Source organism: Pelophylax lessonae, assembly GCF_965119305.1.
Source record: "Pelophylax lessonae genome assembly, contig: HAP1_SCAFFOLD_854, whole genome shotgun sequence".
NCBI classification, from domain to species: Eukaryota; Metazoa; Chordata; class Amphibia; order Anura; family Ranidae; genus Pelophylax; species Pelophylax lessonae.
The window spans coordinates 7611-34950 of NW_028119500.1; the positions used below are offsets into that span (position 1 = coordinate 7611).

Genomic DNA, 27340 nt, shown 5'->3' on the forward strand with positions numbered 1-27340 from the left:
GAATAGTACAGGACCCGTTCTAATAGGAGCGACACAAGTCGCTCCGACTTAGAAAAAGGGTCCTGTACTACTTTGGGACGACCTGGAGGTGACTTGCATTGACTTCAATTATATGAAGTCCCTGCAAGTCACGCCGATGTGCACCGCGACTTCACAGTTCGCCCCTGCAAGTCACGCCGAAGTGCACCGCGACTTCACAGTTCGCCCCAGCAAGTCATGCTGCGCCAGTGTGAATGGACCCTTAAAAACAAACTTCTTTCACATTGTCATTATGGGGTATTGTTTAGAGAATTTTGAGGAAAATAATGAAGGCTGTAACATAACAAAATGTGTAAAAAGTGAAGCGATGTGAATACTTTCCGGATGCACTGTATACATGTACACTTGATTAGACTGTTTTATGGTTGACCTCTATGCTTGCACTGTTAATGCCTGAATTTTACTTTTTTTTTATGACTGTCTTCCATTAATTCTATGCCTATGTATGTGGAATTGGACTCTTTGTTTGATATTTGTTTTCTCGTTTTGTAAGTTTCTTTACATTACAATAAAAATTCAATTAAACAAGAAAATATCTAAAGCAGCCCCCCCCCCCAAAAAAAAAATAAATAAAAGAAAACAAAGATAAAAATTTAACTTTTCTTATAATCTAAGCTGGTTTCAGTAAGAGTGGATGAGTCGTGGGTAATAAATCACAGCACTATACAAAGAAATAAAAACCTGAATCTGACTGAACAACCACCCTCTATATATAAAGAAAAGCAAAAACACAAACTGACAATAAACACCACTAAAGTTGCAAAATTCCTTACAAAATTTATTTACATATACATATCTTAAATTCAACACATATTTAAAAAGCTTGGCCAAGTAAATGTGCAAATTAAAAATTGTATTTAAAAAATTGAACAACACCCCCTTCTTCATATACATTCATTGAAAAAAAAAAAATGAGACCTGTGGGTGTGTTACAGTGGCAGGGAGGGAAAAACTCCCCATTGGGTTCACCTGACAGTAACGTAATCTCTTTCCACGCTATAATAAATAGTTAGCCTTAGGATTTAATATATACTATTATATATTTGATTTACTGTAAGTGATGTTTGCAGAGTTAATGACATTCAAAATGAATAACAACAAATGTCAGTAAGTACGGCATTGTTAGCAATCAGACATTAATTTGAAATTCAAGCAGGGGGCTGCCAAAAATCAGAAAATTAAAAAGGCATTCCAAAATCACATTTTATTTAATCTGTTGAGCATTTTCCACAAGCGACAAAATCCAGATTTCTGTTGTGATTTTTTTTCTGTCTCTTTCTTTCAGTGCGCTTATGAACTCATCTATATGTTCCTGTTTTCTTTTCTTGTCCGAAACAACTTCTAGACACGTTGTCTTGTTGAAATAGGCCGATGGTTGTCCACTCACCAGGATATCTGAAGCTGGAACAAAATAAATGTGTTTTACCAATGTGCGCCATTGTCTCTAATGGAATATGTTTCCGCTATGAACGCTGAGCAGAGAAGCTGCAATCCCTTCCCTTTGACTAGGAGACTGACCTGTCAGATATTGTCATAAAAGGAAGCACAGCAATACGAGCTTCAAATCTGTTCATTCACAATTAAAAGAAAAACACTGCCTGCTGTCCTTCTGCATTGTTATTCCATTCTGGGCACAGAGCTAAGAATACTGCCTGCTTCCGAGTCATGTACAGTGGCAAAGCAAAAATGCCATAAAGTGACCAAGCTACAGGGAATCCGGAAAGTATTCACAGCGCTTCACTTTTTCCACATTTTTTTTAGGTTACAGCTCTATTCCAAAATTGATTAAATTCATTATTTTCCTCAAAATTCTACAAACAATTGACAACATGAAAGTTTGTTTGAAATCTTTACAAATTTATTAAAAATAAAAAACTAAAAAAAAAAAAAAAAAAAAAATACCACATGTACATAAGTATTCACATCCTTTGGCCAATACTTTGTTGAAGCACCTTTGGCACCAATTACAGCGTCAAGTCTTTTTGAGTATGATTCTACAAGCATGGCACACCTATTTTTGGGCAGTTTCTCCCATTCTTCTTTGCAGGACCTCTCAAGCTCCATCAGGTTGGATGGGGAGCGTCGGTGCAGAGCCATTTTCAGATCCCTCTAGAGATTGCTAAATGGGTTCATGTCTGGGCTCTGGCTGGACCCCTCAATGACATTCAAAGAGTTGTCCTATAGCTACTCCTTTGTTATCTTGGCTGTGTGCTTAGGGTCGTTGTCCTGTTAGAACAGTGGTTCTCAATTCCGGTCCTCGGGACCCACTAACAGGCCAGATTTTAAGTATTACCTTGGGGGATGCAGACTAGAATACTGCAATCACTGAGCAGCAAATGAGATCACCTGTGATGTAATTTAGTTATCTTGCAAACCTGGCCTGTTGGTGGGTCCCGAGGACCGGAATTGAGAACCACTGTGTTAGAAGATGAACCTCAGCCCTAGTCTGAGGTCCAGAGGGCTCTGGAGCCGGTTCTCGTCAAGGATGTCTCTGTACATTGCTGCATTCTTCTTTCCCAAAATCCTGACTAGTATCCCAGTTCCTGCCACTGAAAAATCCCAACAGCATGATGCTGCCACCACCATGCTTCACTGTAGGGATGGTATTTGCCAGGTGATGAGCGGTGCCTGGTTTCCTCCGAACATGATACTTGCCATTTAGGCCAAAAAGTTCAATCTTTGTTTCATCAGACCAGAGAATTTTTTTTCGCATGGTCTAAGAGTCCTTCAGGTGCCTTTTGGCAAACTCCAGGCGGGCTGCCATGTGCCTTTTACTGAGGAGTAGCTTCCGTCTGGCAACTCTACTATACAGGCCTGATTGATGGAGTGCTGCAGAGGTGGTTGTTCTTCTGGAAGGTTATCCTCTCCCCACAGAGAAACTTTGGAGCTCTGTCAGAATGACCATTGGGTTCTTGGTCATCTCCCTGACTAAGGCCATTCTCCCCCGATAGCTCGGTTTGACCAGGCGGCCCACATTAGCAAGAGTCCTGGTGGTTCCAAACTTCTCCCATTTACGGGTAATGGAGGCCACTGTGCTCATTAGGACTTTCAATGCTGCAGAACATTTTCTGTACCCTTTCCCAGATCTGTGCCTCCATACAATCCTGTCTCAAGGGTCTACAGGACTTCATGGCTTGATTTTAGCTCTGAAAAAGCCCTGTTAACTGTGGGACCTTATATAGACAGGTGTGTGCCTTTACAAATCATCTCCAATCAACTGAGTTTACCACAGGGGGACTCCAAGCAAGTTGTAGAAACATCTCAAAGATCAGTGGAATCAGGATGCACCTGAGCACAATTTTGAGTATCTTGGCAAACGCTGTGAATACTTATGTACATGTGACTTATTTTGTTTTTTATTTTTAATAAATTTGCAAAGATTTTGAACAAACTTCTTTCACATTGTCATTATGGGGTTTTGTTTGTAGAATGTTGAGAAAATAACTAATGTAATCAATTTTGGAAAAAGGCTGTAACATAACAAAATATGGAAAAGTGAAGCACTGTGAATACTTTCTGGATTCACTGTATGTTCATTCAAATATTTACATATTCTTAGGAAGCACAACATGGTTTGATGCAGGCACGTGGAGCAATTCGTCCTTAAATTTCACTACAGAAGTGGTCTAGGAATATTTTGCTGTGATCTTTGATGTTGAATGAGTCCACAGTTCCTGTAGCTACTGGGGTCAATGAGGGCTTCTATTAAAACTCTTTTACGGCAAGTTAAGGATTGTTGCACCAATCACCCATAATATTATGACCACCCATAGTGTAGAAGTTTGAATCAATATGTTTATTTAAAAAAACTGAATTTTTGTAAAATCTTACCTGTAAAATTCCTTTCTCTGAGTCCTCCGACAGTCGCCGCCCCCTCTAAGTCATCACTGTTGGGTATTGTCATCTGCTCCGCAGGAGTAGCTAGGCATATAGACTTAGTTAAAAACAAAAGGCATTTGCATGTATACACCCCTGGGGGCTGTCCCATCTGGTCAATACCCCCCTGCAGTGTCCACTCCCAACTCAGTTTGGTAACATAGCAGTAAGAAAACAAGAACCCCGTATAGAGGGACGGGGGCGGCGACTGTCGGAGGACTCAGAGAAAGGAATTTTACAGGTAAGATTTTACAAAAATTCCGTTTTCTCTTACGTCCTCCGACAGTCGCCACCCCCTCTAAGTCATCACTGTTGGGATGTCCCAAAGCAGTATAGACATGAGGGGTGGGAGACGCAACCGTATAAGAGGCAACGCAGTACCCATAGCAGAGAAAGGAACCTTACATGCACTGTAAGAGAACCCACTGGGCAACAGAAAAAACAATGCTCAACAGGAGCAACCGCCCAGGAAAGCAAATACCAACAGACAGGGACCCATAAAAAAACAAGGGTCCTTCATGGCACTGCCGCACTGAGAACTTTGCGGCCAAAGGAAGCATCAGCCGATGCCAGAACGTCGACTTTGTAGAATTTCGAGAAAGTGTGCACCGACGACCAAGTCGCAGCTTTGCACACCTGGGCCACCGAGGCCCTATGCCAACAAGCCCAGGACGTACTCACAGATCTAGTAGAGTGCGCCTTAACAGGGAAGGGTGGAACCCGTTCCTTCAAAGCATAAGCCTGCTCAATGGTCTGTCTGATCCATTTGGCAATAGTTGCTGCGGACGCAGCCATGCCCTTCCGAGACCCCTCAGGAAGAACAAACAGGGAATCCGTTTTACGAAAGGATTCTGTAGACAGGTAAACCCTGATCGCCCGGACAACATCCAAAGAATAAGAAGAGGTGTATAATGAGAATCAGAGGAGGCTCACATACACTAGCAGCGCTAATATGTGAGCCTCCTCTGATTCTCATTATACACCTCTTCTTATTATTTGATTTTTTATAGCGGCTGCTTTACATTTAGATTTTCTATTTTATTAGCGCTGGGTTGAGTGGGTTTTATTCTTACTCCTATTATCAACATCCAAAGAATGCAAAGCAATCTCCTTCGGATGCTTAGGCTTCGTGCAAAGTGAAGGCAGAACAATTTCCTCATTAAGGTGAAATTCAGTGACCACCTTGGGAAGAAAGGACGGAAGTGTTCTCAACACCACCTTATCCTTATGAATTACCAAGTAAGGGGAGCGGCAAGACAACGCCGCCAGCTCCGATACTCTGCGAGCCGAAGTGAGCGCCACCAAAAAGGCGACCGTCTTTGACAACAGAGGCAAAGAGATCTCCCTGATATTTTCAAAGGGAGCACGCTGTAACACGGACAGAACCAAGTTCAAGTCCCATGGAGGTAAAGGCTCCTTTCTGGGAGGAACCAAGTGTGGCACACCTTGAATGAAGGTACGGACCAAGGAATTAGACGCCACAGGGCGTTGGAAAAGGATGGCCTGACCCTTTATCGTGACCAGCGCCAAACGCTGATCCACGCCAGACTGGAGGAAAGCCAACACTCTTGACACCGAGTACGAGCGAGGGGAAAACCCCCTGGACTCTCACCAGGCGAAATAAGCTTTCCAGGTACGGTAATAGATTTTACCAGAAGAGGATTTCCTAGCCTTGATCAGCGTAGGGATAACCTCAGGGGAGAGACCCTTGTCCCTCAGGACCTGGGTCTCAGCAGCCAGGCCGTTAAAGCCAGCGACTGTAAAGCAGGATGGAAGATTGGATCTTGAGACAGAAGACCTTCCCGCAGGGGCAGTCGCCCCGGAGGCGCCACTGCCAGGTGAACAACGTCGGCGTACCAGGACCGGCGAGGCTAGTCCGGCGCGACCAGAATCACCAGGTGCGGCTCCGAGGCTAGCCTGCGGAGGAACCTGGACAGCAACTGAATTGGAGGAAAGGCATACATCAGACGATACTGATGCCAAGGGGCCACCAACGCATCCGAGGCGTCCGCCAACGGATCGCGCGTTCTTGCCACGAACCTTCCCACCTTTTGATTTAGCCGAGATGCAAACAGATCCACGTCCGGGATCCCCACTTCGCACACAGCATTTGGAAGACCTCCGGGTGTAAGGACCATTCCCCCTGGTCCAGGGTCTGGCGACTCAGTCTGCTTGCCAATTCTCTACACCCGGAATGTGAACCGCTGAGATTGCCGGGACGTGAAGCTCGGCCCAAGACAGAATGTCTGTCACCTCCCGGGCCGCCCGAGCACTCCTGGTGCCCCCTTGGTGGTTGATGTAAGCCACCGCGGTAGCATTGTCCGCCCGGACAGGACGACCCTGTAGACGATCCGACCACTGGAGGAGGCAGAGCTTGATCGCTCGCAATTCCAGGACGTTGATCGGAAGGGAGGACTCCTCCTCCGACCAAGTGCCCTGGGCAGACAGGGTGCCCAGGACCCCACCCCAGCCTAACAGGCTGGCATCCATGGTGATCACCATCCAAACCAACGGACGGAAAGACTTGCCCTGCGTCACCGGAGACTGGAGCCACCACCGAAGAGCCAATTTTGTCTGACGACTCAAGGAGACATGCAGATCCAGGGACCGAGCCAGTCCGTCCCATTTCGCCAGGATCTCCGCTTGGAGAGCTCGCGTGTGGAACTGAGCAAAAGGTATCGCCTCGAAGGTCGACACCATCAACCCCAGGACCCGCATACAGGTCCTGAGTGATGATGCTGGCACATCCCTGAGGGACCCGATCTCGTCCCGCAATGTTCGGAGCTTGTCCTCCGGCAGGAACACCTTCTGAGTCCAGAATCATCCCCAGGTAGGGAAGACGAACCGAAGGGGACAACGATGATTTCTGAATGTTGATGGTCCATCCGAACTCCCTGAAGCGTTCGGACCGTGATGGACAGATCGCGCACCAGGTCCTGACTGACACTTGATCTTATGAGGAGATCGTCTAGATACCCCAAGACCGCAATGCCCTGAGCCCTCAGTAGGCCCAGAACCGGCGCCAGTACCTTGGTAAAGACCCTGGGAGCCGAAGCAAGACCGAAAGGTAACACCACAAACTGGTAATGGTCTTCCGCGACAGCAAACCGAAGGTACCGCTGATGACCCTCGAAGATGGGGGACATGCAGGTACGCATCCTTGAGGTCTATTGAAGCCAGGAACTCCCCTGGGCTCAGAGAAGCCACCACCGATCGGAGAGACTCCATACGGAATTTCCAAACTCGCACAAAGCGGTTCAGAGCTTTCAGGTCCAGGATAGGACGCACTTTGCCCTCCTTTCTGGGCACAGTGAACAGATTGGAATAAAAGCCCCGAAACCTGTCCTGGTGAGGCACCGGGACGACCACTCCCTGAGCAAGGAGGTCCTGAACCGCACGGTGCAAGTCCTGCAGACGCCCCAGAGGCAAATGAATATTTGAGGGGAAGAATCTGTCCGCTGGCCGGGAAAGAAACTCGATCTTGTATCCCGACCGAACGATTTCCTGAACCCACCTGTCCGAAATCCGGAGCAGCCAAAGTTGGAGGAAACCGCGCAAACGTCCACCCACCCCAGAAACGGGTGAGGGCGTGCCTTCAGGCAGAAGTGGATTGGCCCGTCGAAGCGGTATTGCCTGACTTCTGCTTACCCGCCCAGGGCTTCTTCTGTCCGCCCTGGGACTTGAAGGGCTTGCCCTTGGATTGGTTCCGAAAGGCACGAAAGGAACCCTGACTGGATCTAGGCGCAGAACTCCGCTTGCCCCGGAAGGACTTGTGCTTCGGGTTCTGGGGCAGCATAGTGCTCTTGCCCCCCGTGATGCCTTTTACCAGGGTATCCAACGCCTCGCCAAAAAGGCGAGAGCCAGCATAGGGAAAATCAGCAACCGTTTTCCACGAGGACTGGTCGGCCGACCAGCTCTTCAGCCATATCAGGCGTCGGTTAAGCACCGCGACACTGGAGAGGCGAGCCACCAAGGGGGCCTCATTTAAGGCTGCATCACACAGATACATAATTCCTTGGTGGATTTGATCCACCATTTCCAGCCGGGCAGGCGGAACATCATCAGACACAAGGTTGTTCTTAAGCACCATAGTCCAATCAGCAACCGCCTGCGCCACTAACATGGACGCGAAAATGGGTTTGAGCAGAGAGCCCGCCACCGTATAGGAATGGCGGGCCAAAGACTCCAAACACCGGTCCGTTGGATCCCGGAAAACCGGGGAATCCTCCATAGGAACCAAGGTAGCCTTGTTCAACACTGCAACCGTGTGATCCACCTGTGGAGGTACACACCAGCGCGATTCCGTAGCCGGCGTGAAGCAATTTGAACCGACTGGGCACCACGAACGGACGTTTTAACGTGCGCCACACTTCATTAACAGTGTAATGAAACTCAGCGGGACAGGGAAAAACCTGCGCCGACTTGCGGGTCCTGTGCGTCCCAAAAGAGGACGCAACGCCCAGGGGACTGGGCTCATCCTCCAAGTGCAAAGTTTCCTTCACAGAAATAATTAATTCATCCATGGTCGCCCGTTCTTCGGACGACCCCGGAGAGGAGGTATCAAACCCCTCCACCTCCGCCTCAGACCCCTGCAGGTCCAAGGATGAGCGGGACCCTGAAAAGGGCACACTCGCAGCAGCCATATCACCCTCTGAATCAGGGGAGAGGGACAATCTGGGCCTCTTACGAGCAGCACGTTCAGCCATCAGCATTTCCATATTAGACACTAAAGTCGCCACTACAGCGGCCAAATCAGGTCTCAGAGGGGCCACAGGAGAACTGGGCTGGTGGAAATTTGCTATCCGGAGAATCCATGCGCAGGTGAGAAAAAAAGGACAGTGCAAGATTTAGGTGCTGTCCCTTTAAAAGTGCTGCGAGTGCGCAGCCCACCGCTCCAGCTATAAAGATAGAAAAAGACCCCCAAACAGGAAGGAGACAAAACTGAGCCAGAAGCGACAGTACAGAAAAAATATTCCTGCTTCAGAGGAAAGAGGAAGTGCTGTAAAAGTAGGCTGAACCATCTGCTGCATGACCCAGGGAAAATGACTGCCCCATAGGAACGTATGGGAGACTCCACCAAAATGGCCGAACCGAGCGATCGGTCACCTCAAAAATGGCGGCGATTGGCGCCAAATCAGCATGTAGTTGTGCCCATAGAGAAGCTCACATGCCTGCCCAGTGTATAAAACAATGGCGGACTGCTCGGTTTCCCCCCGCCGCGGCCCATACACAGTCTGCACCCCCAAACACACACAGCGCCACAGCGCATGTACAAGCGATCCCCGCAGGGATCGCAGCAGGGAGTCACACAAGGCACAGACATGGGGAACACACAGCAACCAGGACTGCTACCCCACACAGAGGCCCCACACAGAAGTACTTACCTGTACCCGATGGCGTGGGGAGCCTCACAGAACGGAAAGCCGCTGTCCTCATCTGACAGGGAATGCCGTTTGCCAGGGACATTGCACTGCTGAGTCGCAGATGCGTCCAGTGAGGTAGCCACCTCACAGCTGCATCCCTGCTGCGAACAGAGATGGGTCGTTCATAATGCCAGGGCGAACCATAGCTGAACGCTCAATGGCGGGCTGGGGGTCCATCTGACCCTCTGTGCCCTGGGGAACCAGGGCGGCCAGTCCGAATCCCAGCACCGCATGTCCATCTTCGTCTGAAGAGTCGACTAAAAACTAAAGCTGACAAAATAAACAGCTAGTAAAGAAAGAAAAACTGACATTTTTCAAGAAAATCAAATAAAAAGAAGATAGGCTGAGACCGAAGCCCCAGCACAGGGAAAGCCTAACTACTCCTGATGCTAGGCAAATTAAAACTGAGTTGGGAGTGGACACTACAGGAGGGTATTGACCAGATGGGACAGCCCCCAGGGGTGTATACATGCAAATGCCTTTTGTTTTTAACTAAGTCTATATGCCTAGCTACTCCTGCGGAGCAGATGACAATACCCAACAGTGATGACTTAGAGGGGGCGGCGACTGTCGGAGGACGTAAGAGAAATAATAGTAACTCTTACATTCAGATTGAAAAAAATGCTTGGGTATGTAAAAACACAAAGCAGCATACATATCTCCAACATCTCTTCTGGTCCAGGATGCCCTACACGTTGTGTCACAACACAGGACTTCATCGGGAGAACTGGATTGGTTATGTTAGATGCCATTTATCTGGTGGAGCCCGAAAATTGTGTGGTGACCCATTCTGTTGTGGTTTCCATTAAAAATCATATGGTGGCCATTTTCCTAGACCGGAAGTGATGTCGGAGATCTGTATGCTGCTTTGTGTTTTTGCATAACCAATCGTTTTTTATTGATCTGAATGTAAGTGTTACTATTTTTTTTTATCGATTTTGACTACTACACTATAGGAGGCCATCTTGCATTACCCTAACATATGGATTATGCATGGTGAACGGAGCCTTAAAGGGACCACTACCAAGGAAAATCCAAATACATCTGATAGATCTGCAACCAAGCCAGGATCGGGGAAACATCGCCCTGAGCACTGTAATCAAAAAGCAAATTTGGTTACTCACTAAGGTGAGAGTTCTGGGAGCACAAGAAGGTGAAAGTACACAACTTTGTTTATACTATATATATTCACACGAGAGGCACTTTATTTGGAAGCAAGTGGTTATAATTGTTACATCACAGCTGGAGAATGAACTGTTATACACTTTCATATATACCATGGGTGTCCAACCTTTTGGCTTCTCTGGGCCACATTGAGCGTAGAGAAATTTTCTCGGGCCGCATATAAAATATATACTATAGTTAAAGTATATAAGTAATAAAATGCCGCTGCGCCCTTCCTGTGCCACCGCCCCCCCCCCCCCCCCGCACTAATTTAACACAACTAGAAGATGATCAAATGAAATTGAATCAGTATATAGAGGTTTACTCCTTCTGAGAAATATTAAAGGAACACTCTAACCAACATGACCACTTCAGTGATTTGAAGTGGTCATGGTGGTAGAAGTCAGAAACACTGCACATGCGCGCCTCCCCCCTCCCCTCCGAGGCAGCCTCTGCCTACAATTAGTTGGAGGCCCCTGTGGCCATGCCCCCGACCCGACGTCCTTCCTCACCCGGAAAAAAAAATTGTCACGGGGCAGTGGGCCGCATTGCCTGGGGTTCCGGGCCGCATGTGGCCCCCGGGCCGCAGGTTGGACATGCCTGATATATACAGTAGATGCACTTTTGAAATGGACTGCACTAATGTTATGCACTTTATATGCCATGATATATACAGTATGTTACAAAAGTGAGTACACCCCTCACATTTTTGTAAATATTTTATTATATCTTTTCATGTGACAACACTGAAGAAATGACACTTTGCTACAATGTAAAGTAGTGAGTGTACAGCTTGTATAACGGTGTAAATTTGCTGTCCCCTCAAAATAACTCAACATATAGCCATTAATGTCCAAACCTCTGGCAACAAAAGTAAGTACACCCCTAAGTGAAAATGTCCAAATTGGGCCCAGTTAGCCATTTTCCCTCCCCGGTTTCATGTGATGCGTTAGTGTTAAAAGGTCTTCGGTGTGAATGGGGAGCAGGTTTGTCAAATCTGGTGTTATCGCTCTCCCTCTCTCACACTGGTCACTGGAAGTTCAACATGGCACGTCATGGCAAAGAACCCTCTGAGGATATGAAAAAAAATTGTTGCTCTACATAAAGATGGCCTAGGCAATAAGAAGATTGCCAAGACCCTAAAACTGAGCTGCAGCATGGATGCCAAGACCATACAGCAGTTCAAAAGGACAGGTTCCACTTAGAGCAGGCCTTACCATGGTCGACTAAAGAAGTTGAGTGCACGTGCTGAGCGTAATATCCAGAGGTTTTCTTTGGGAAATAGACGTATGAGTGCTGCCAGCATTGCTGCAGAGGTTGAAGGGGTAGGGGGGTAAGCCTGTCAGTGCTTAGACCATATACGCTGCACACTGCATCAAATTGTTCTGCATGGCTGTCATCCCAGAAGGAAGCCCCTTCTAAAGATGATGCACAAATAAGCACAAAAACAGTTTGCTGAAGACAAGCAGACTAAGGACATGGATTACAGGAACCATGTCCTGTGGTCTGATGAGACCAAGATAAACTTGGTTCAGATTGTGTCAAGCGTGTGTGGCAACAAGGTGAGGAGTACAAAGACAAGTGTGTCTTGCTTACAGTCAAGCATGGTGGTAGGAGTGTCATGGTCTGGGGCTGCATGAGTGCTGCTGGCACTGGGGAGCTACAGTTCATTGAGGGAACCATGAAAGCCAACATGTACTGTGACATACTGAAGCAGAGCATGATTTCCTCCCTTCAAGGACTGGGATGCAGGGCAGTATTCAAACACGATAACTACTCCAAACACACCTCCAAGACGACCACTGCCTTGCTAAAGAAGCTGAGGGTAAAGGTAATGGATTGGCCAACCATGTATCCAGCCCTAAACCCTATTGAGCATCTGTGGGGGCATCCTCAAACAGAAGGCGGAGGAGCGCAAGGTCTCTTACATCCACCAGCTTCTTGATGTCATCATGGAGGAGTGGGTGGAAGAGGCATCCAGTGGCAACCTATGAAGCCCTCGTGAACTCCATGCTCAAGGGGGTTAAGGCAGTGCTGGAAAATAATTGTGGCCACACAAAATTGTGAAACTTTGGGCCCACTTTGGACATTTTCACTTAGGGGTGTACTCACTTTTGTTGCCAGCGGTTTAGACCAGCGTTCCCCAATGGGTGTTCTGCTGAACCCTAGGGTTCCTCGAGAACAAAATTGAGGTTTTGCGGCATTTTGCCACATCAAAGATAGCCGCCGCTGCCTGCCATTTCCGGAAGGTCGGAAACAGCAGAGCAGGGCCAGTACAAGGGGGGGCGGAACCTTCACTTCCCTGTTAGCGGAGATACAAACGTGATAGGGATTAGTAGCGACGTCAGCCACCGGCTGGAGCCGAAATTTCAAAGGACCAAGATGAGAGGAGCAGAGGGTTTGCTTGCCGAAGCTGTGACCTGGAGGAGCCGCCGTGCCAAGGAAGAACCAAGCACTGTTAATCCCAGTAAGCTGAATGCCATCATTACCTCTTTGGATTGGGGGGGGGGGGGGAGACTGAGGCTGAGGGGAGGTTAATTACCAATGGTATTTGTATTATGCAGAATGAGGGGGTTAATGTATTGCTACTGGTCACTGATGCATTAGTGACCGACCAGTGACAGTTAATTAACCTGTTTGAGCTGCATTAGTGCAACCAGCGTCAGTGTTAATTAAACCCTTTTTGCTGCATTAGTGCAACCAGTGCCACTGTTTATTAGTGCACTGATTTTGTGAGTGCATTTTAATTTGTTTTAATAAAATACTATTGCTAATTTAAGCGGTAAAACAATATGTATAATTTCTATTCCTTTTGTGAGTTATTGGTGGTGAAAATATCTTGCTGTGTTTCCCTCACATCATTTGATATACTGGAGGAGTCAAGAGTTGGTGTCTGGATACCTGAAGCAGCCAATTAAGACCCTTTAAAGGGGAAAGCACACTGTGAGCTATATTGCCAAATAGGTTCATGTGTTAAGGTGAGCGTCGATAGTGAATGGTGCTGGTATTTACAGAAGAGTGCTCACAGCAAGAAATGTAGGCTTCTTTTTAGTAGATAGCAATTGAGTTGGTTTGGAACAATTTGGTGATGGAAATCTCACACTCATACACTTATGGACTTTAAATTTTTATATTTAATTATTTTCCTTTTCACATCTCTGAATATTGTACACATTGGATTTATTGTATATATGCATATATAGTGTATTGGTAGAGTAATATTTATTGGTCAAAACATTGGAGTATTTGCACTATTTTTTACACATTTCTTGTAACAGATATTGGTTTCTTGATGATGGAATAATGTTGCACAGTACAATTTAAGATATATTTATGGTTTTATGTGAGGAGTTCAGTGATTTTCAGGAACATTTAATAGATTTGGAGAATGGACACATTTTTATTTGTAGCGGTTTAACACATTTGGTGTTGCACAGAGAATTGTATTTACTAACACTCCTTAATGTGCTGCTTCCTGGGGTGTGTAACGTGTAGCATGTAACATGGCTACCCCAAGAGGCAGTGTGTCTATGTATGGGGGGGTATATCATTTTAACCTAAGCTGGAAAGAAGGAAGTGCTGTATCATACAGAAAAAGATAAGATTTTCCTAAGTTCTATAAGAGCGAGAGGGTAGAACCAGATGAGCATATATTGTTTTAATGGGTTAAGTTCTACTAAATCATTCTACAACCTCTTTAACCACTTTGCCACTGAGTACCGGAGTACTACTGCGGCAAAGTGGCACGATCCCGTCTGACGACGTAGACCTACGTCGCCAGACTCCTCCCCTGTAGGCGGCGCTCGCGAGCCGCCGGAGGCGCGGTCCCGCTGTTTTCATTCACAGCGGGAGTCGGGCCAGGGGAGTCGGGCCAGGGGAGGAGCAGCGGCGATCGCCGCTGCTCTGCCCCGATCGTCGGGGATCTAGTGTGGAGATCCGCCCGCCTGTGTAAACACGAGGGGTCGGATCTCCTCAGTGACAGGGAGTGACAGATCGGAGTGTTCAGCATAGCTGGACATCCGATCTGTCCCTGTCTCACACAGTCACCTCCCCCCCGCCACACGTCAGTAAGCACCAGGCATACATTAACCCCTCCCTCTCCAATAAAAATAACCCCTTCCCTGCCAGTGTCATTTTTACAGTAACAGTGCATATTTATAGCACTGATTACTGCAGTAATGTCACTGGTACCCCCAAAAGTGTCAAAAATGTCAAAGGGTCCGATCTGTCTGCCGCAATGTCGCAGTCCCGCAAAAAAAAAAAAAAAAAAAATCGCAGATCGCCGCCATTACTCGTTAAAAAAAAAACACCAAAAATGACATAAATCTTTCCCTTTGTTAGTCAACGCAATAACTTTTGCACAAACCAATCAAAATACGCTTATTGCGATTTTTTTTACCAAACATGGGTAGCAGAAAAAAAAATGGCCAAAAATTAAAAAAAAAATTGGTTTTTACATCTTTTTTGGGGGGAATTTCATTTAAAAAATGTTAAAAATATTGTTATTTTTTCAAAATAAACGCTCTTTGTTTATAGCGCAAAAAGTAAAAATCGCACAGGTGATCAAATACCACCAAAAGAAAGCTCTGTTTGTGGGAAAAAAAAGGACGTAAATTTCGTTTGGGTACGGCATCGCACGACCGCGCAATTGTCAGTTAAAGTCGCACAGCGCCGAATCGCAAAAAGTGGCCCAGACGTAAGACAGCAAAATGCTCTAGTGGTAAAGTGGTTAATGTGTTTGCATATGGCTGCACATGCACAATGGGTTGATTTAGAGGCTGTTCATTTAGCAAATTAAATGGAAGCTTTTTTTTTTCTTGCACATGATTGGGTATTGAAACATCACCTAATTCAGTATGTTCAGTGGACGTTCACTTTGGAAAACCGCACATTTTTGAACTGCAAAAGTGATAAAACCCAACATACTTTCATAGTTAGTAAGGTTGGAAAAAGACACCAGTCCATCCAGATCAATGTGTGCCTGTGTGTGTGTGTGTGTGTGTGTGTGCGCGCATGCGCATTTGTGTCTCTACCACTTCCTATATCCTTGTATAATGTGTTCGATAAAATACCAATCTAAGAGTATTTTTAAATTAGTGACACTTCCCTCTGAAACCACCGATTGTGGAAGCGTCTTCCACATCCTTACCACTCTAACAGTAAAGAACCCCTTACACTGTTTAATGTTAAGCCACTTCTCATCCGACTTTATTGAGTGGTCTTGTGTCTTTTTGAGTGACCTGAGACTGAAAAGATTCCTCCTGATGTTGGAATCATCATTAAGATATTTGTATAATAATATCATATCCCCTCTTAAGCATCTTTTCTTCAGGGAGAATAAAGTTAATGTTTCTCCTAGCTGGGATCCTCCAGCCCCCTTATTCGTTTCATTGCCCTTCCCTTGACTCTGTCCAGTTCCAGAGCATCCTTTCTGTGGACTGTGGACAAGAGCTCGATGGCATACTCAAGATGTGGCCAAACTAGAGTTTTATAAAGTGGTATAATTAACATTTTATCTCTTGAGTAAATACCCTTTTTTTTGCATACTAATATTCTGCTGGCCTTGCTTGCTTCAGCTTGTAATTGCATGCTATTGCTCAGTCTGTCATCAATTAGGACCCCCAGGGTCTTTTTCCATCCTTGATTCTAGCATGTAGCTTGCATTCATATTTTTAGCCCCCAAGTGCATTACTTTACATTTCCCAACATTGAACCTCATTTGCCATGTGTTTGCCCACCCTTCAATTTTATAGAGGTCTTCCTGTAAACATGTTTTCTTCTGTTGTGAAAGGATTGCCCTGCTTAGCTTTGTATCATCAGCAAATGCTGAGATTGAACAATTTATCCCAACCTCTATATAATCTATGAACAAGTTTAACAGGATTGGTCCCAGACCATTAAGAAGATACACTATTTATCATTACCCTCTGGACACACCCCTGTATCCATTTACATATACACCAACAGACCTCAATTTGTGGGCTAAGCATTTATAGGGTACCGTGTCAAATGCTTTTTACTTTGTTTTTTTTTCTTTTCATATTTCACATGCGGAACAACAATTAATTCCACCAACTTACCAATGCATTCTGCTAACCGAGAACCTCCGATATACTGAGTTGTCCAAGTGTAGGCAGTTTTTTTCCACATTCCTCATATAGCCTGCTCCTTCTCAAAAAAGCGAAGTCATAACCCTTGAGTAAAGTTTTAAAAACTCATACATTAGTACAGTGTAAACGGCAATGTTATGTAATTACTCATAGTACCTACAATTTCTTTTTCAGGAGTCATTTATCTAGGACTAATGAATGGTTATTTCGGATTGCCTGCAATGGTTTGCCACATTGGGTCTGTAAAATCTCTTAACCTGGCCATAGATGATTTTTTTTTTAATTACCCAGCTAGCTGATCAAAAAAAAAAGGATTTCCCCATCCACACATTTGAAGGAACCCTCCCTGCTGCACCACTGTATTCTGACAGCAGGGACTCTGCCACTGTCAGAATACATTGATCAGTGCCGCAGCCGATTAGCTGTATGTGCTGACTGATTAAAATAGTTCCAACATTTCCGTTTGAGAGAAGATCCATAATTTGACTTCTCTCTAGCGGGAATGGCCACATTTCTGCTGAACTAATAGAATACCGACCCCTCTATGGCCAGCTTAAGTGTTGCTCTAGATTTTATCTTTGTAAATTACACAAAGACAAAACTTCTCCACTATTTTGGGGTTTATACACTAAATATTAAAAGAAAAAAGATGTTTTTAATGTGTCAAAAATGTATTAGCGAATATTATTGGAGCTCTAGGGAAAAAAAAAAGCCTAACAAACAGTTGAAACACATATATGGAAGCTGGTTTACCTGTCAAATTATTTTTATTTCTCTCTATCTGATCCTGAGATTTATATAGCCCCACCCCACATCACAGCTACAGAAAGTTTGTTAGCTAAATTAAAAATGTAAAGATGGCTCTGACATGCATAAATAAAATGAGAAAAACAGCACCTTACAATAAACAAAATAATAGTGGATGATGCTTACATACAGTATCTCACAAAAGAGTACACCCCTAACATTTTTGTAAATATTTTATCATATCTTTTCATGTGACAACACTGAAGAAATGACGCTTTGCTACAATGTAAAGTAGTGAGTGCACAGCTTGTATAACAGTGTAAATTTGCTGTCCCCTCAAAATAACAACACACAGCCATTGATGTCGAAACCGTTGGCAACAAAAGTGAGTAAATTCCTAAGTGAACATGTCCAAATTGGGACCAAAGTGTCAATATTTTGTTTGGCCACCATTATTTTCCAGCACTGCCTTCACCCTCTTGGGCATAGAGTTCAACAAAGCATCACAGATCACTACTGGAGTCCTCTTCCACTCCTCCATGACGATATCACTGAAGCTGGTGGATGTTAGAGACCTTGCGCTCCTCCGCCTTCTGTTTGAGGATGCCACACAGATGCTCAATAGGGTTTAGGTCTGGAGACATGCTTGGCCATTCTATCACCTTTACCCTCAGCTTCTTTAGCAAAGCAGGGATTGTCTTGGAGGTGTTTTTGGGGTTGTTATGTTGGAATACTGCCCTGCGGCCCAGTCTCTGAAGGGAGGGGATCATGCTCTGCTTTAGTATGTCACTGTACATGTTGGCATTCATGGTTCCTGCAATGAACTGTAGCTCCCCAGTTCTGGCAGCACTCATGCAGCCCCAGATAATGACACTTACACCACCATGCTTGACTGTAGGCAAGACACACTTGTCTTTGTACTCCTCACCTGGTTGCCACCACACACACTTGACACCATCTGAACCAAATACATTTATTATGGTCTCATCAGACCACAGGACATGGTTCCAGTTATCCATATCCTTACTCTGCTTGCCTTCAGCAAACTCTTTGCGGGCTTTTTTGTGCATTATCTTTAGAAGAGGCTTCCTTCTGAGACGACAGCAATGCTGACCAATTTGATGCAGTGTGCGGCGTATGGTCTGAGCACTGACAGGCTGACACCCCCACCCCCTTAACCTCTTCAGCAATGTTGGCAGCACTCATAAGTCTAATTCCCAAAGACACTCTCTGGATATGACCCTGAGCACATGCATTAAACTTCGTTGATCGACCATGGTGAGGCCTGTTCTGCGTGGAACCTGTCCTGTAAAACCGTTGTATGGTCTTGGCCGCCGTGCTGCAGCTCAGTTTCAGGGTCATTACAATCTTCTTATAGCCTAGGCTATCTTTATGTAGAGAAACAATTCATTTTTTTTGGATCCTCAGAGAGTTCTTTGCCATGAGGTGCCATGTTGAACTTCCTATGCCCAGTATGAGAGAGTTAGAACGATAACATCAAATATAACACACCTGCTCCCCATTCACACCTGAGGCCTTGTAACTCTAACAAGTCACATGACACCGGGGAGGAAAAATGGCTAATTGGGCCCAATTTAGACATTTTCACTTAGTACTCACTTTTGTTGCAAGGGGTTTAGACATTCATGGTTGTGTGTTGAGTTATTTTGAGGGGACAGCAAATTTACACTGTTATAGATGGCTTATCCTGTTATTTTAATCTCAAAACTATCAGCAACACACCATCTAAAATACAGATAGCCACTAGAAGACGAACCTGCATAGGAAATACTGTATCTGTGTTGTAAATACAATCCTGAAAATTGTAACAGAATGACAACAAAATATGTGAACTAAAAGACAGAAAATGATGTCTTGTATAAGAAATATTCAAAAACAGAATTTTTACCTGTAAAATTCCTTTCTCTGAGTCCTCCGACAGTCGCCGCCACTTCATATTCATCACTAATGGGGGTTATTGACCTTTTCTCCGCAGGAGTAGCTAGGCAACAAAACAGTGAATATCAAAGCTTTTAGCATATCCCACCCCTAGGGGGTGGTCCCCTCAGTCAATACCTCCCTGCTTCCTGCATTCCCAACTCAGTTTCAGTAGCATAGCAGTAGAGTACATAAACAAACCCCAAAAGAGGGGCGGGGGCGGCGACTGTCGGAGAACTCAGAGGAAGGAATTTTACAGGTAAGATCTTACAAAATTTCCGTTTTCTCTTACGTCCTCCGACAGTCGCCGCCACTTCATATTCATCACTAATGGGGACGTCCCATAGCAGTGTAGACATAAGGGGTGGGAAAAAAAGCAGCCGCGCCTAAAGCAACGCAGTACCCACATCAGAGAAAGGAACCTTATCAAGGTAAGAGAACCAACTGGGCAACAGGAAAAAAAAACGTGCTCAACAGGAGCAACGACCCAGGAAAACAAGTAACCTAGGGATAAAGACATCCCAACAGCCAAGGACCCAAAAACAAGGGGCCCTAAGGCACTGCCGCACTAAGAACTTTGCGGCCAAAGGAAGCATCCGCCGATGCCTGAACATCCACCTTGTAGAATTTTGAGAAGGTGTGAACGGACGACCAAGTCGCCGCCTTACACACCTGGGCCACAGAGGCCTGATGACGATAGGCCCAAGACGTACTCAGAGACCTGGTAGAGTGCGCCTTCACAGGGAAAGGAGGAACCTTCCCCTTCAAAGCATAGGCTTGCACAATGGTCTGTCTGATCCATTTGGCGATGGTCGCAGCTGACGCTGCCATGCCCTTCCAAGGACCCTCTGGAAGGACAAATAGAGAATCCGACTTGCGAAAGGATTTCGTCGATGACTGGTAAACCCTGATCGCCCGAACAACATCCAAGGAATGCAACGCCACCTCCTTTGGATGCTTAGGCTTCGCGCAAAGCGAAGGCAAGACAATGTCCTCATTGAGGTGAAATTTCGAGATCCTCTTCGGAAGAAAAGAAGGGTTAGGTCGTAAGACCACCTTATCCAGGTGAATCACCAAGTAGGGAGAGCTGCAGGACAAGGCCGCCAGCTCCGATACCCTGCGAGCCGAAGTGATTGCCACCAAAAAGGCAACCTTCTTAGACAAGAGAGACAACGAGATCTCCCTGATCTTCTCAAAGGGAGCATGTTGCAATACGGACAGAACAAGTCCCATGGAGGTAAAGGATTCCTCCGAGGAGGAGCCAAGTGACGCACCCCTTGAACAAAGGTGCTAACCAAAGAATTAGACGCCACAGGGCGTTGAAAAAGAACGGCCAGCGCAGAAATCTGACCCTTAATCGTGGCCAACGCCAAACGCTGGTCCACTCCAGTTTGGAGGAAAGCCAACACTCTCGATACCGAGTACGAGCGAGGGGAATACCCCCTGGACTCACACCAGGCAAAATACGCCTTCCAAGTACGGTAGTAAATCTTCCCCGAAGAGGCTTTTCTAGCCTTGATCAAAGTGGGAATGACCGCAGGGGAGAGACCCCTATCCTTCAGGACCTGGCTTTCAACAGCCAGGCCGTTAAAGCCAGCGACTAAAGCAGGATGGAAGATCGGTCCTTGAGACAGGAGATCTTCTCGAAGAGGCAGACGCCACAGAGCGTCGACCGCCAGATTCACGAGGTCTGCGTACCAAGACAGGCGAGGCCAGTCCGGTGCCACCAGAATCACCGTGCGCGGTTCCAAGGCCAACCTGCGAAGGAACCTGGACAGCAGCTGAATCGGTGGGAAGGCATACATCAGACGATACTGACTCCAGGACGTCACTAACGCGTCTGAGGCGTCTGCCCGAGGATCGCGCGTCCTTGCTACGAACCTTTCCACCTTGTTGTTTAGACGAGACATGAACAGGTCCACATCTGGGGACCCCCACTTCGCGCACAGCATCTGAAAGACATCCGGGTGAAGGGACCATTCTCCCTGGTCCAGGGTCTGGCGACTCAGATAATCCGCCTGCCAGTTCTCCACTCCCGGAATGTGAACTGCCGTTATCGCCGGGACGTGCGTCTCGGCCCAAGACAGAATGTCGGCTACTTTCCGAGCCGCTCGGGCACTCCTGGTGCCCCCTTGGTGGTTGATGTAGGCCACCGCTGTGGCATTGTCCGTCTGCACCCGAACCGGACAGCCTTGAAGCCTGTCCGTCCAACGCAGAAGGCAGAGATGTATTGCTCGCAATTCCAGAATGTTGATCGGAAGAGAGGATTCCTCCCCCGACCAAGTTCCCTGGGCGGACAGAACGCCCAGGACACCACCCCAGCCCGACAGGCTGGCATCCGTGGTGATCACCGTCCACGACAAAGGACGAAAAGACCTGCCCCCCGACACCGCCGGGGACTGGAGCCACCACAAAAGACCCCTTCGGGTGAGGCGGCTCAACGAAATCCGCAGATCCAGAGATTGCGGACGCCCGTCCCACTTGGCCAGGACCTCCGCCTGAAGATCCCGTGTGTGAAACTGGGCGAAGGGAATCGCCTCGAAAGCCGAGACCATCAATCCCAGACACCTCATACACGTCCGGAGTGACGAGCACCGATTGTCCCTGAGGGACCTGACCTCGTCCTGAAGTGTCCGGAGCTTGTCTTCCGGCAGGAAGACCTTCGCTTGAACAGAGTCCAGTATCATCCCCAGGTAGGGAAGACGAACGGACGGACACAACGTTGACTTTGGGAAATTTATCGTCCAACCGAACTCCTGCAGAGTCTGCATCGTGATGAACAGGTCGTTCACCAGGCCCTGACTGGTCGCAGACCGAATCAAGATATCGTCCAGATACCTCAAGACAGAGATGCCCTGGGCTCTCAGTAAAGCCAGGACCGGCGCAAGCACCTTGGTGAAAACCCGCGGAGCCGAAGCAAGACCGAAGGGTAACGCCACAAATTAGTAGTGATCCTCCGCAATGGCGAATCGAAGGTACCTCTGGTGACCCTCGAAAATTGGAATGTGAAGATACGCATCCTTCAAATCGATGGAGGCCATGAATTCCCCCGGAACCAGGGCAGCCACCACCGAGCGCAGGGATTCCATGCAAAATTTTCGAACCCGCACAAAGTGGTTCAGAGCTTTCAAGTCCAGAATCGGACGTACCTTGCCCTCCTTTCTGGGCACAGTGAACAGATTGGAATAGAACCCCCGAAATCTGTCCCGAAGAGGCACCGGAACCACCACTCCCTGGGCCCGCACCGCCAGGTGCAGATCCCGCAAGCGCTCCGGAGTCAGCTGAAGGTTTGAGGGGAAAAATCTGCCCGCCGGCCGAGAGAGAAACTCGATCTTGTAACCAGATCGAACGATTTCCTGAACCCACCTGTCCCGAATGCGGTCCAGCCAGGGTTGAAGAAAACCGAGCAAACGTCCCCCCGCCCCAGAACTGGGTGAGGGCGTCCCTTCAGGCCGTATTGTTATGGGCAGCGGACCCGGACTGGCCGGACATCTGCTTACCCGTCCACGGCTTCTTCTGGGAACCTTGGCCCTTGAAGGGCTTGCCCTTATAGTGCGACCGAAAGGCACGAAAGGACCCCTAAGAGGGTCTAAACGAGGTATTCTTCTTACCACAAACAAACTTATTCTTGTGAGTTTGGGGCAAGAGAGTGCTCTTACCCCCAGAAATACCCTTTATCAGAGTATCCAAAGATTCGCCAAAAAGGCGAGATCCCGCGTAGGGCAAGTTAGCTAAAGTCTTGCGAGAAGATTGGTCAACAGACCAACATTTCAGCCATATCAGGCGACGGTTCAATACCGCCACACTTGAAAGACGCGCAGCCAAAGGGACCAAATCCAAGTCCGCATCACACAAATACATGACACCCTGATGAATCTGATCCACCATAGCCAAAGTTGTCGGCGGGGCAGAGTCAGCCACCAGGGTGCGCCTGAGCACCTGCGTCCAATCCGCAATAGCCTGGGCTGCCATAATGGAAGCAAAAATAGGCTTCAGCATAGAGCCAGCAACCGTATAAGAATGACGGGCCAGAGACTCCAATCTCCTGTCCGTCGGGTCCCTTTCACACAGACTGACCGTTCAGATCCGCCTGTCCGTTTTTGTGGCAGATTTGAACGGTCCCCCCCATGTATTCCTATGGGGCATCGGATGTCAGCGGAGACATGTCCGCTGACATCCGATCCGTCAAATCTGGATGGATGGAAACCCTATTTTGCATCCGTCCAGAGGATCGGATGAGAACGGACAGACGGTCCGTTCCCATCCGATTCCCCTATAGGGATGTATGGGAAACTGACAGCTGTGTCTCCACGCACAGCACGGAGACACAGCTGTCACCCGCCTGCTCAGCAGGGGATCGGCGGCTCGATCCCCCGCTGAGATAAACGCACGGACGGACTGTTTGAAAGGGGCCTAAAGAAGAATGTATATTAACACATAGTATACATAATAAACACATATTGCTGATTATCCTGAAGCAGAAATTAGTTGCATAATACACACATATTGTAGAGAATACAATATGAGTGTTAGCAAACGTCTGATTTTCACAAGAATCTTTACAGATTTGATCAGTGTTTGCATTATATAGGTAGCAATAGATGGGTGAACTTGTTGCTCATTTTAAAAGGACCAGTCTGCCACATTTTGTGTGATACTTATCTAACACTGTCAGTAAAACATCCTGGGTTTTCATTATTCTTCATAGGGGTGTAAAGAGCTAGATACACAAACAATTTTCTCTGTACAATAATAAGAACCTGTGACTGCTTGGGAGAGCTGGTTTCTGACCACTAAAGTCATGAAATTGTCTCATAGGAAGTGAAGCTCTAAAATTGGAGCAGTATTTGTCTTTTTGTCAACAGACCAACATTTCAGCCATATCAGGCGACGGTTCAATACCGCCACACTTGAAAGACGCGCAGCCAAAAGGGACCAAATCCAAGTCCGCATCACACAAATACATGACACCCTGATGAATCTGATCCACCATAGCCAAAGTTGTCGGCGGGGCAGAGTCAGCCACCAGGGTGCGCCTGAGCACCTGCGTCCAATCCGCAATAGCCAGGGCTGCCATAATGGAAGCAAAAATAGGCTTCAGCATAGAGCCAGCAACCGTATAAGAATGACGGGCCAGAGACTCCAATCTCCTGTCCGTCGGGTCCCGGAACACCGGAGTATCCTCAGCAGGGATCGCAGTGGATTTATTTAAATTCGCCACTGCATGATACATCTGAGGCGGCACACACCAGCGCTCATCAGTGGCGGGTGTAAATGGATAACGAAGCTTGAACCTACTCGGCACAGCAAAAGGCTTCTTTAAATTGCGCCATTGCTCATCAACCGCGCGCTGAAATTCCGTAGAGCAAGGAAAAACCTGCGATGTTTTGCGTTTCCTTTGCGTCCCATAAGAGGACATCAAAACAGGAGGACATGGTTCATCCTGCAAATGCAGCGTTTGCTTGATAGAAGCAACCAACTCATCCATGAGTGCAAGCTCTTCAGGCGAGCCAGGGGGAGAATTATCAACCCCTTCCACCTCAGCCTCCCCCTCAGACCCCACAAGGTCTAGAGATGAGTGAGACCCTGAGAAGGGCACTCCAGCCATAGCAGCCCCATCGCCCTCTGAATCAGAGGAAATAGACACTCTGGGCCGTTTTGTGGATCGATCACCCACCAGCATCTGCACCTGAGCAGCCAAATTTGCCACAATAGCAGCCAGATCCGCCCCCTCGGGGGAAGCAGCAGCCCCTTGGCCCCCCACCAAGGCGGGAGGAAACTTGAAATCCTGAGAATCCATGCCCCAGTAGTATTAGGAAAAAAGGAGTACTGCCCCTTTAAGATCGCGGCGAGCGTAGCCCACCGCACCCACTGAATACACCGACCCCCACAGGGATAAGAACACTGGGCAAGGAATACAGGAAAATGGAAAGGTAAAAACCTGGAGAGATCACACAGGCTGCTGCCACCGATCGCTGTCCCAGAGCAAAAGGAAGTGATGCAATGACTGACCGCCCCTGTAAAGCCTATGTAAGGCTACACAAACATGGCCGCTCGGCTGAGGACTTGATAGGCAAATAGAAAATGGCGCCGACATGTGGCCTGATCGATCGCCGCCAAAATGGCGGCGGTTGGCGCCAAAACGCTGCGCCTTACCACACAGGACCGGCCACCACATTTCTGCCGCAAAAAAATGGCGGGTCGCCGCAGCGATCGCCGCACAGCATGTCCAAACTCAGACTGCTTCATGTATGCACTCAGCAGAGCAGGAGAGCCCCCCCCCCCCCCTCGCAGCCCACACACAGGCAGTAATTCCACACAGGAACTGACAGGGAGCTCAGCAGCCACACAGACATGCAGGGTCCCACAGTCCCAGACTGACACCCAATAGACAGGTCCCCACATAGAGATACACTTACCAGTCCGGATGGCGTGGGGAGCCTGCTCCAGCGACCAAACCGCTGTACTGAGGACAGGGAGTGTCGCAGCCGTGACGCAGTGGAACTGCGGTGCGAAACCGCAATGGCGTCCAGTGAGGTAGCCACCTCACAGATAGCATCCCTGCAGCGAACAGGGATGGGTCGTTCAATGTGCCAGGGAAACCTGTGCTGAACGCTCAATGGCAGGCTGGGAAGCCCCTGGCCCTGAGCCCTGGGATCCAGGGTGGCCAGTCCAAGACCCAGCTCCGCACGATCATCATCATCAGAAGAAGCTAACTAATGCTGAAAATAAACAGCTAAGTAAAAGAAAGAGAAAAAAACTCCAAATAAAATCAAAAAGAGAAAAGAAGCTGAGACTGAGAGCCCCAGCACAGGAACAGCCAGCCTACTCCTAAGCTAGGCATTAGAAACTGAGTTGGGAATGCAGGAAGCAGGGAGGTATTGACTGAGGGGACCACCCCCTAGGGGTGGGATATGCTAAAAGCTTTGATATTAACTATTTTGTTGCCTAGCTACTCCTGCGGAGCAAAGGTCAATAACCCCCATTAGTGATGAATATGAAGTGGCGGCAACTGTCGGAGGACGTAAGAGAAATAACCATTTTTGACAGCACTAAAGATAATATTAATAAAGTAAAATACCTGATTACACATTGGTTTGCAGTAATAGTTGTCAAAATAAACACACACCAATCCTCCATTGTTTGGTACCCGAGGTACTGAGCAGTTGGTTAATTTCACAATCTGTTTAAAATCTATAAACATCAAGAAAATAAAATTATAGGTAATGTCAAGAAATTTAGATAGATCAAAAAATGAAGTTAAAAACACAGGCAGGATTTTGATGACCCTAATGTCTTCCTGACAAGGAGCACCAACTCACCTAAAACAAAAATAGAGGTGCCCCCCACTATTAAACAAATCAATGTGCCAAACACACACTCACTGTACCCTGAAGAAGCCCATGTGGCTTGTGGGCGAAACATGTCGGTGCTACTGCCTGCACACGCATGTGATCCTAAGCATGCCATGGCACTGTTAACATCCAGCTATGCAGCATTACCCCGCTGACCGGAAGGAAGTGACCAGATGGGAATCCAGAGAGCCCCACATGACAGCCCACACACAAACTCCACTTTTCGGTGGGAGCCTGGTGTGATGGAGAGCCCAGCACAGTATTTTGGAGGAACAGGCATAGCACATCCAGCGGTACCCCACAGCAACAGTTGTTATCAGCGCTCAGTTCAGAAGCCTACATCTCTGATGGTATGGGGTTGCATGAGTGTGTGTGGCATGGCCAGCTTACACATCTGGAAAGGCACCATCAATGCTGAAAAGTATATCCAAGTTCTAGAACAACATATGCTCCCATCCGGATGTCCTCTCTTTCAGGGAAGACCTTGCATTTTCCAACATGGCAATGCCAGACCACATACTGCATCAATTACAACATCATGGCTGCGTAGAAGAAGGATCCGGGTACGGAAATGGCCAGCTTGCAGTCCAGATCTTTCACCTATAGAAAACATTTGGCGCATCATAAAGAGGAAGATGCGACAAAGAAGACCTAAGACAGTTGAGCAACTAGAAGCCTGTATTAAACA

The 27340-nt window shown here is 47.3% G+C and overlaps 1 long non-coding RNA gene across 1 annotated transcript; it reads right to left on the reverse strand.

Annotated features, from left to right (window-relative positions):
- Window positions 1-1228: 1228 nt before the first annotated feature.
- LOC309544079 lies at window positions 1229-26502 on the reverse strand. Its single transcript, XR_014224824.1, has 3 exons — window positions 26379-26502; window positions 16583-16696; window positions 1229-1440 (listed from the first exon to the last, which is right to left on the reverse strand). It is a non-coding gene; the product is annotated as an uncharacterized lncRNA (long non-coding RNA).
- Window positions 26503-27340: the final 838 nt, after the last annotated feature.